This window comes from Agrilus planipennis, unplaced genomic scaffold (genome assembly GCF_000699045.2).
Source record: "Agrilus planipennis isolate EAB-ADULT unplaced genomic scaffold, Apla_2.0 scaffold213, whole genome shotgun sequence".
NCBI classification, from domain to species: Eukaryota; Metazoa; Arthropoda; class Insecta; order Coleoptera; family Buprestidae; genus Agrilus; species Agrilus planipennis.
Window position 1 is genome coordinate 226,768 of NW_020439124.1, and position 11,782 is coordinate 238,549.

Consider the following 11,782-nt stretch of genomic DNA (forward strand, 5'->3'; position numbering starts at 1 on the left):
TCGCCCCCCCCCCCCCTTTCCCCTATGGATGGCCCCATTAAACAGGCGGGCGCACAAAAAGGACTTAATAATAATAATAATAAAAGAAAGGATACTGACGCGTTTTACGTTTGTTTGAACAATATTTTGTAAAGAACACGATGGGATGCGATCGATTCTTCCATTGTAGAAAATCGTCACGAATAATAATAATAAAGCCGCGTTTCTGTCTAAAAAAGTAGACCAATTTATTTTCACAACTATGAAGAGTTCTTTTATATACGCGGCGCGATTACAATAACAAGTTTTTGCGTTCAGACGTGAAGAATTCTCATTGATTTACAAAAAGTTGTCGGATCGCCTCTCTCGCCGCTCATTTATAACGATCTGTAAAGCTGTAGAAGAAAGACACGGTCCTAGTAATGCTTACGAATTAGTGCTTTTTGTATCAGTGCGATGCTTAGACACACACACAAACTTAACGATAGACGACCTCAACTCAGAACTTTTCACTGGTATTCATCCATGAATTCATGATGGAACAAACGCTCTTATAAATGCATGCCTAGGTTCAGAAGTACATTGGTAGTATTAGGTCGATGAAGTATACAATTACTGTTCGTTTCAAGAAGTTAGAGATATGCCCCTTCCTTTTATTAGGATGCGCCGTAGCATAATTCCAAATTCAATCATATTTGTCTGCGGAGCTCATTTATCCACCGATCATCGAGCGAGAACTAGACAAAAGTGTACAGTACCATTTGCAAAATTATTTAAACTGCCTCGTTAAAATTTAAGAATATACTTCATTTAAAAGCATATTTAGCCAAAAATAATAACAAGTGAATTAACTTAACGTTCTACACACCTATATAAAACTTTTGCTTTGTTTTCTATTGTTAATTTATGTACATTCTTGTTTTAAGAAATTAATAAACATTTTCGTCTAGTACTGTACAGTTCTAGCCGATCTCCTAAGAGCGCCCATCGAGAGCTCTGCTCGTTCAAGCTTGTTCCAACTATTTCTGTCTTGCTCACGCTTAATGTGTATTCCTTCTATCTTCGCGCAATTTCTTCAAGGTCACAATTCTAACAAATTGAAATGGGTTGTACTCAATGGTTCCTTCCTTGTGGCGAATTGAGAAACGAACATAGGAATATTGAAGGTCAGCATCATCTTTTGAAATATATGAGGTAGTGCATCAGTTTTTGGAATATGTTAATTTTGTATTTTCACAAAGATGCCTAGAAGCAACTGCATGAAAGCGCAACATTCCCTTATTTAGGAAAGGATTTTACCACCCCCCGCATGGGTTTCCACGAGGCAGATGTTAATATACTTTTCTAATAAACCGTAAATGTGATTTCTTACCTGGGAGGTTATGTTGCCCTTTCTTGTCCCTAAAATCAGGAAAAATCATACTTTCGGGGCAGGGACGACCTCGAGAAAAAAGTACAGCAGGAAGTTTGGCGACCTCGCCTTCCCCTCGGGTGATAATTCACACCCAGGAAGGTTTAATTCCGAAGAATCTCAACATATTAATACGTAATGTAAACGAATAATGATCGTGGTTGTGAAGTTTAAACGTTTTCACAAAAACTACTTTAAAGTATTCTAAAATTAATATTGTTCAATCCCGAAGTATCTGCGAACTGTCTTATATTCGTAAGGCTTTGAAGCATTATCAGGTTTCATTTTTCAAAGACCAGATTTGTTTAAAAAATAATTGGGTGCTTATTTTTGGGAGAACGATCATCTTAAACAACCGTTTGTATTCACGTCGGAGTGGTGATCAGTTAAGCATTGACGACTTTGATCATATTCTAAAAATAAGTCTTGCGCGGAATAAAGAAAAGGTAAAAAAAAAAAGGTCTCGAAACATGTTGCTAATTAGTAGTGGAATACAGTAAATTAGCGTCACCGGTGGAGTTAATGGTTGGATTCGAAGTGGGTAATTAAACATCAAAGGTTGGAACGAGAGAGCGGCGGAAACTGCGGCCTCCCAGCTGGAACGAAACGGTTTCGAACTTGGGGCAGCAGCAGTGGCTTGGAGAACCAACTGCAATCCAGCCGCGCACTGCTTTATACGTACCTACACACAACCACACATATAATAAAAACTCGACGATCAACCAAGCAACCAGCCGATACTACAAGAGACCGCATCATCACCGCCAGTAAATATTCTTCGGAACAACTGACGACATTCGATGCGATTGTCGAGAAGGCGCTCCTTTTGTTCTACGTTGAAGCCTGTCACTCAGTTAGTGACCTTGGAATGTTCAAAGACAAAAACAGCAGCGTTGCCAGCTGAAGGGAGGAAGGAACGTTGTCCTTCGTTTAAGGGACAGTTTGTCATTTGGTAATCAATTTTTCTTCCATCGAAATTAAAGAAGCGCGCAACTACAAATTTTTCGTAGCTCATGTTTAAAAGTTTCTTAAAAGATATTCCAATCTTGTGGTTAGACTGTTAGTCTACCATTGGACTACTAGACGAACAATAAACTATATATTTAAATATGGAACCTCTCTGATATTGGTAATGACTTATCAAGTCAAAGTGCTTCATGTTCTTGCAAATAACTTGATTTGACATGAAAATGGAGCAATTTCAAGATGCATTATTAATGAAAATATTCGAAGAGAATACTCTAAAACATTTCCTGAAGAAATGCAATCTATAGAGATCTTTCTTACTATAAACGGTTGATCTTCTTTTAGTATGAAGGTGAATAATTGGAAGCTTCACTCCATCTTATTGAAGTTTATTCCAGTGATTTTATGAAATTACATACTCGACTCGGAGCTTAAAGAGACAGAGGAAACTATAACAACCTTTTAGATGAAGATGAAGCGATTGAAGATCAGTTCGTCATCACCAGTAAAAATATTCACAATCTAACGAAGAAACTGATGAACCGAATAAAATTTATCAATGTTGCAAAGCTAAGAATGGATATGTTAAAATTTGATGTCAAAATGATTAAGAATCAAACAATCAAAAATTAAGTCGACTTGAAGAACTAGGTACTTGATTTTCAAAATACAGTGTAAACTCTATATAACGACACTTAAGGGACTGAACATTTTTCGGCGTTATAAAGAGTGGTCGTTAAATGGAGAGAAATAAAAAATATTATTTAACTACATATTCTATAATAATATGCATTTACCAATATAGTACACATTTTGCACACGAACTATTATTCATATACATTGCGTATAGCCTGTTATCTTCGTCTGATGTTTTTTGCTGCTCCAATATTTTAATTGTATTTTGTTACGCATCTTACTCATATCTTGAGATACTGCAGAATCAATTTGATTATATAAAAAGTATTTTTTTAATAGTTTCGCTGCATCAAGTGCTTGTTTGATGCTTGGTGGAGGGACAGGATCGTCTTCTTCAACAACGTACACAGCTGAAGTTCTTATCTATTTCGGCAACTTAGAAAGTACTGCTTAATGATTTATAATGCCGCATTGTTGTCGTTAAATAGAGTGAGCGTGACGCTATATAGAGTGTAATATTGTATAGAAAACAACGTAAACTAACCAGTCAAGCAATTTCGACCTTTTAAGGAGTTTGTCGTTAAATAAAGTGACGTTATAAAGAGTTTACAGTGTATATGAAATGAAACTACTCGATCTGATCAAGTACCTGGATAATCAAGTGACGCCGTGAATCTCTTAGTGGAAGAGATGTAAGATATACCACACTTGATAAAAATCGAATATGAGAAAAATTGGCGAATCCTCAGAAAACATTGGCAACACTGACTAAAAAGGTCATTGTAAAAAGAAGAAGTACAAAAGAACACGACATATAAAAATAGACGGTCGTGTTTTTCTACGCCTTTGCGATCCGATGGGATGGATGCGAAATCCGCGCATAGACTCGGCTGATATGAGCGTTCATCAAGACGCGGCCTGAATTTTAAATCGGGCCGAATTTAGACACACGCTCCTTCACGGACTACTAGATATTAATGACACAGAGAGAGAAAGAGGCGAGCCGCAAATTTTGGCGACCAACTTTTTCATATCCACTCGCTTTGATGTCTCTTGTTTTTTCAGGATATCTAAACTGTCCATCTCGCTTTGACTTACGGAGAGCAACTGGCCACATACACCGTACACACTTCGTTAAAAACGTCGTAAAAGATTAAAGATTCTATCACCGGAATGTATACACATTTTGTTGTTAAAACCGCCCATGTGCAATGTACATAAATATATTTATCGTGTGGATCCGAATGAATCAAATTAAAACATAGGAACTACAAAATTGTTGTTATTACAAAAAGTACATACATATAGTTGCGTTGTTCAAAATTGGCATAGTCCGCAATAAAACTGTAGCATTTACTTTCTTCTTTTGACTTATTATCTAGACCAGCGCGGTTGCTGACAGAACGCCTATTTTTACTTACGACAGACGATATATGGAATATTGTAAAAATAGAAAAGAGATGTCAGGTAGGAATTGCAGCGAGCACTAATAATGAAAAGGAATAACAGAAAGAGATGCAGCCAAGCAGAATGCCGGCATCAGTCTCTAAAGAAAGTTCAACATTCTCGAGAATTTAGGAAAGCAGAGACACTTGTTTAAAGCTATTGGGATCCGTCAAATGGGCATACACCATCTGGTGGCAAAATTTATAACTCGAATGAGGGAAAAATTTACATAGGAACTGTGCACGCAAATTGTAAAATTGTTTATTAAAATAATAAAACACGTTAAAAAAGTAAAAATTTTTTTGATGATGGAGTCGACGAAGTTTTCTTCTAAAGTTAAATCAAATAAAAAGTTAATATGTTCAGTGAAAAGCTGCAATAGCACTTCAGACATAGATCTTCACTCTTCACCTACATTAACTACTTTCCAATAAAAACTAACCGTTTTATATATGTAAAAAATATATTCGGAAAATTAGAGAAAAAAGTAAACTAATAGAAGCTTGGATGAAAGCAGTAGGTATCAAAGAAGTGAATTCCGGAATAAAAATTTGTTCACGTCATTTTAATGCACATGATTATATTTCAGCAAGTATTTACCATCAGCCATAACCTTAATATTTAAAACTAGAATCATACTAAAATTATAAAGTGAGAAATTATTTATTCCTGTGTAATTGATTTAACACAATTCTAATGATACGATATAAGTATTTTGAGGTTAAGAACCTACCTGCTGCAATACAACAAAGTTGCAATAATGTGTTTGCAACGTTCTCTTAAATCGGCTTTGCACGTGCAAGTCATTGATATGATATTGCTTAAATCACCCAGAATCACCTCACCAATTATATAACGTGAATCACTTTTTAAATCCGAAGTTTGTAAAAAGTAGGCAGTAAACTTGACGGAATTTGAAGGCTAGCTTCCGGATTTGTTATTTCCGAATTTTATAATGTGATTGGCATTAAAAACACGCTCACCTTCAACGAAATTTCCTTTCCGAGGCTTTGTGTCAGCCCAATCACATATTGTGTCAATACTTATCATTTTATCGTAATTTAAAAACTTGGAAATTGCACGGTACACTATAGGAACTACGATAAATTTTCCCTAATCGGCACCATGTTTTTAGGCTCCTCCTATTCGACGGATCCCAATAATTCCAACATTAAACAATACAAAACAAATGAGTTACATAGCAGTTTTGTTCAATTGTCATTTACATCGAACTAATCCCATAGGTATCTCGTTCCTATTTACTATAATATAATTCTTCAGCAATGCATAAACATTTTTGGATCCCTTTGCAATAAACACGTGGGAAGTGTGTATTACAGACAAATGCGATAAAACGCAAAACTATTGATACGTACAAAACATGTAAATTTAGTAACGTCAAAGACAAGAAACATGTGTTGGAAACTATCCAATAAATCTTCGAATGTTACAACATAAATCTCGACGTCAGTATTTCGTAAAAAGCATTTGTTCCTTGAATGTTGAATTATTTGCGCAAGAAAATCTACACAAGCGCATACTATACCTCGACACTCGATAGATAATAAGCATCAATCAGCAATGTACGATAACAGGGTGTGCTGGGCTTTATAGGTGTGTGAACCTGGAACCCGATTTGAAAAAAAAATAGAAAAAAAACTGGCAAATACATTCAGATACTACAAACGCTGTATCCCAATGCATAGTGTAAAATATCAATTAAGTTTTATCACACTTTCTTAAATGTTGAATTTTTTTCCATTTCTCTCTCTGTATTTTATTTTTCTTATTCTAGTTTCTTTGCATTACTGTGGATACAGAGGGTTAGAAATGAGGAGGTATTAGAAAGAATAGGAGAACACAGGAGAACAATAAGAAATAGGCGAGATAGGTCGCTACCTTCTCAGGCATGAAGGGCTAGTCAGAGGCCTTGGAACCAGAAGCAGGAATTAAGACGAGTAGAGGTAGACCTAGATTAGATTACTGATCGCAAACAGTTAAGGATGCTGGATTTTTTGGTTACAGGGAAACACGAAAATGAGCTCAGGATAGGAAAGGGTGGAGGTGGAACTCCAACTATAATCCTTGTGACGACCTTATGATGATGATAATGACACAAGTTTTCGGGACGAGAAAAATGTATAGACAAACAATTACTGCTAAGTTTATTGTTACAGTTCAGTTAACAGTAATTGTAGGAGCGGTTGCAGTTACTGAAAGCGATGAAAAGACTATTATTTATTTTTCATGATGCTTATAAAACTTACACTTTGAAAATAAAATATTTACCGCCCTTTCAGAAGATACTGCGACAAATAAACCAAATATTATCTCAAGAATAATCACAGTGTATTAATAAACAATTATAGTCCTTTTTTTATTTCTCATAAGACATGCAGCTGTCTCTGCAATTACATGGTTTATTTGTTCTATGAGGCAAGAAAATAAATCTAAAGCTCAAGAGAATTTGTTAAATTGGACGAACCAGCACAAACCAGCTCACTAGACATGAAATTTGTTGGGGGTGCGGTTTGAACCCTATCCAATAAACTTGACTTAGAGCCGGATAAGATAACATTAATTGGGCTCGGGTCAGGCGAGTAACGTCTTATAACATTTGGGCTTAATCAGGCAACTAGATTTGTTGGAATAGAGCTAGCCCATGTAGATCAAGTAGGATATCCATATGAGGGACAGATCAGGTTAAATGGGACATATCGTCAAAAGATTAATTGTTCGCGAGCATAGAAGTGACCCCTTTTTATTAAAGGCGACTCGACCCTGCGCTATAGTCTGCTTTATATCCTTACTACTCCTTCCGTCCTGACATGTCTGACTTCCTAGATACCTAAAATCAGTCACTTCTTCAAATTTTCCGTCTCCTATCTTTATATTCGCTCTTTCCCTATTTTTTCTTCCCTTGCATATCAGTATCTTTGTTTTACTTTTGTTTATTTACTCCTTCATCATAATCATCATCATCATCATCATCATAAGGTTGTCAGTCCTAAGACTGGTTGGACACGTACCTCCACTCTTTCCTTTCCTGAGCTAAACTTCGAATTTCCCTAAAACAAGAATAACCCACATCCTTAACTATTTGCGAACAGTAATCTAACCCAGGTCTACCTCTACTCCTCCTAACTCCTGCTTCTGCCTCTAATATGTCTCTGACTAGACCTTCATGCCTGAGAAGGTGTCCTACCAACCTATCTCGCCTATTTTTTATTGACTTCCGCAGAGTCCTCTGTTCTCCTATTCTTTCTAATACCTCTTCATTTCTAACCTTTTCTACCCACGTTATCCTCCTTGCTATAATGTTAATACTGCTATATCATCTGCAAATCTAGGAATACTAATCTTTTGCCCCTCTATATCAATCCCTACAATTGTACTGTCTTTAATGATGTTGATCGCATCTTCGATGTATAGAGTAAAAAGTAGCTGTGACAGTGTGCACATCCTTGTCTGACTACGTTCCTAATATTTACTTCTCTACGTTGCAGCCCTAGCTCTATAACTGCCTGTTGCTCTTTATACAAACTTCTATCTTTGTAATTCATCCCTACATTTTTAAGTATATTTAACATCTTGTTCCATTTAACATTGTTGAAAGCTTTTCCTTAATCTACAAATCCTTTGCTTTCTCTATCGTTTTCTCTATTGTTACCCGTAGAGCTTGATTGACCTTCCGCGTTCCTCTATTTCTTCTAAACCCAAACTGATCTTCCCCTAATAGTTCTTCCGCCCTATTTTCCATACTATCCTCTTTACAATTCTAGTTAATATTTTTGACGCACGGGAAGTTATAAGCTAATTGTTCTAAATGTCTCGCACCTATCCAAGCGTATCTTTTTAGAAATTCGCGATCGTTTTTGAGTAGACCTCGTATATCTACAATACTTGTGTATTTTAAGTTGTGCATCATCTCACAAAATTCTGTCCAACCGTCGTGTAACACAAAAAGGTGTGATGTTTACAACACTCACATAGCGTTATTATTGAAAATCTGGTAAGGATGTGTTAATAATAAAAGGCACCGAGGCCGCGTTTGAATAATAAAGCCACATTTTACACTACATAGGCAATCGGTTTTTATTGTCGTTTGTTGATGGGATTAAAGCCGCTTGCAATAAAATTCGGTCCCTAATAATAGTACGCGTAGGAACACCAATAAAGCAATAACCCAACTTGGTGTATTGCTGTACGAAGTATTACAGCGGGCAGTAAATAGTTTTACAAACGCCTAAAATGCACTCACTCGCTGTCAATATGTTATCGAAAGACAAAACGTACAAAAAAGACAGTAACATTCGCAAATACTGAAGGGTTTGTAGGACGAAAAACCTTTTGTTTTCAAGGTAAACATGATAGAGAGAAAGAAAGAAGGGGTATGTATGTATAAGTAGCACGGGGAAGAACACAATTGTATATAATTTTGAATAAATACAACGCTAATTTTTCGCTTTAAAGAAGTCTCTAACAGACAGAATTGTTTTAAAGGGTTCCTCTCCGTCTTTCTTAGGCCTTTTAAGTACAGACCCTTAAAATATTAACCCAAGTTATTTGGCGAAATCTTTGACAATTCTTCAGTTCTTCACTTTTTCTTCAGCTCACGCAATCGCTGGTGCATTTCATACGCCCCCAACGTATACACAATAATGAAAAAAAAGAGAGGTGTACACATATAAGTAGTACGGGGAAGAACACAATCGTATATAACAACGTCTATTTTTCGTATTACAGAAGTCTGTAATAGACAGAATTGGTTCAAAGGGTTTCACTCTGTCTTTCTTGGAACCTTTCAGATACGGACTCTTACAAAATTAACGCAAGTTCCTCACCATTTTTTTTTTTGGTAACGCAATCGCTGCTGCATTTCATACACCCCCCAACGTATACACATTGATATTTTATGACAATCGTAAAAAAGGGGATTACGATATCGGTAACTTTGACGGCTGATAGAAGACTGTGTCACACTTCCTTATCAGTACCTCGCCTTATCACTTATATCGATTTTCCTTTGTCGGCGTACATCGCGGCGTTTTACACAATCAATGTTACCTTTTGAGGCAAACCGAACGAACCTGACGTTAATATAATAACATATGAACAAACATAAAAACATAAGCAAACTCTCATTACGTATGAATAATATTTGAAGGTCGTCATACCAGAAAAACTAAAATAATTGATTTCCTCGCATGATTCTCAGGAACACACAATAAATAATGATCGTTAATTTCGTTTTTTACAAAATACCTTCATTAAAACAATTGTTATTTGTAGAATCCAGTTAAGAAACTTCATTCTTAATCTAGTGTTGCACAATACCATCTAGCCTGCGTTATTATAGTTGAGGTTCTCAACTTATTTCTACTTCCCACTTTGAAAATTAATTATTTTCAAGCGCCCCCCCATCCCCGAAATTACTTAATTAATTTAAATATACCCATAATAATGTATGTATATATATCTAGGGCCTAATCTATTTCCTCTACAGTCTAAACATTACAGTCTAGACTGTAGGACCTTCACTGTCTTCAACGTCAACAAGGAGGACTGCACAAAGGATAACAATAAATTGTTTTACAATTTGCTTAAAATTGGTCAAAAAGTTTCCCCCAGAAGGGTCCGTGATCAACCTAATTTTAGGAATTATGCATGATTACCAAATTCGTTAGACTATTTTATTGAATTGACTGGTTTCAAAACGAACTAGACCCTTCCATTAAATTAGAAACAGATATTCTTGCTGCATATGGAAATTTAAATATTAGTTTAGTTAGTCACATTTATGCTCGCGAACAGTTAATTTAGAAATTCAAAAAAAAGGTGTTAAAGATGTATGTTTAAAACACGGCGTTGTATGGGTGCGCAACATGGACAGTGGGCGAGGCGGAAAAGAAAAGGTTAGAAGCTTTCGAAATGTGGTATTACAGGCGAATGATGAGGATAACATGGATAGAAAAGGTTAGGAATGAGGAGGTATTAGAAAGAATAGGAGAACAGAGGATTCTATAAGTCAAGGCTAGATAGGTTGGAAGGACATCTTCTGAGGCATGAAGGTCTAGTTAGAGACATATTAGAGGCAGAAACGGGAGTTAGGAGGGGTAGAGGTAGACTTAGATTAGATTACTGTTCACAAATAGCAAAGAATGTGGGTTGTTCTGGTTTTGGGGAAATGTCAAGATTAGCTCAGGATTGGAAAAAGTGGAGGTACGTGTCCAACCAGTCTTAGGACTGACGACCTTATGATGATGATGACGATAGTCAGTTAATGCTACTTAAAAAAAACTGCAAATTTGCATACGTTTCCCTTGTTTATGGTCGACGCCCTCCCTGCACATACTTAATTGTGAACACATGCAGCACCTGTCCCGCTAATTGTGTTCTTTTGATGTTGTGCCGCCAAGTCGCGGTGCCGCAGCACGTTGTCGTTTTTTATCATTTTTATTCACAACGTGTGCATACACCGTACAAACGTCGCTGCCATCAGTTGGCAACAATGGAAAAAGATCGATGCAGTTGGTTTGCTAATGCATTTTGACGTAATAATAAATTCGAAAAGCGAACGCATGTCTCACTTACCCATGTGCCTTTAACGTTCGAAGCCGCCGTTAAAAAAAAAAAAAGAACGAAACAATATCATNACATTACAGTCTAGACTGTAGGACCTTCACTGTTTTCAATAAAAATCCAACGTCAACAAGGAGGACTGCACAAAGGATAACAATAAATTGTTTTACAATTTGCTTAAAATTGGTCAAAAAGTTTCCCCCAGAAGGGTCCGTGATCAACCTAATTTTAGGAATTATGCATGATTACCAAATTCGTTAGACTATTTTATTGAATTGACTGGTTTCAAAACGAACTAGACCCTTCCATTAAATTAGAAACAGATATTCTTGCTGCATATGGAAATTTAAATATTAGTTTAGTTAGTCACATCTATGCTCGTGAACAGTTAATTTAGAAATTCAAAAAAAGGTGTTAAAGGTGTATGTTTTCGCAAACGGTTAATTTAGAAATTCGAAAAAAGGTGTTAAAGGTGTATGATTGAAACACGGCGTTGTATGGGTGCGAAACATGGACAGTGGGCGAGGCGGAAAAGAAAAGGTTAGAAGCTTTCGAAATGTGGTGTTACAGGCGAATGATGAGGATAACATGGATAGAAAAGGTTAGGAATGAGTAGGTATTAGAAAGAATAGGAGAACAGAGGAATCCTAAAAGTCAATAAGCAATAGGAGAGATGGGTTGGAAGGACACCTTCTCAGGCATGAAGGTCTAGTCAGAGACATATTAGAGGCAGAAACGGGAGTTAGGAGGGGTAGAGGTAGA

General features: G+C 36.4%; 1 protein-coding gene across 2 annotated transcripts in view; it reads right to left on the minus strand.

Annotated features, from left to right (window-relative positions):
* LOC108738869 (frizzled-4-like) overlaps window positions 1-11,782 on the minus strand; it is a 23,478-nt gene that overhangs the window by 6,331 nt on the left and 5,365 nt on the right. Inside the window, exon 1 of one of the 2 annotated variants that reach the window (XM_018472485.2) lies at window positions 1,352-2,159. The exons of the other annotated variant lie outside the window; for it this stretch is intronic. The gene's annotated coding sequence lies outside the window, so the exon portion shown is untranslated. Of the gene's footprint in view, window positions 1-1,351; window positions 2,160-11,782 lie in introns of those variants that run through there. 2 annotated transcript variants of the gene reach the window in all.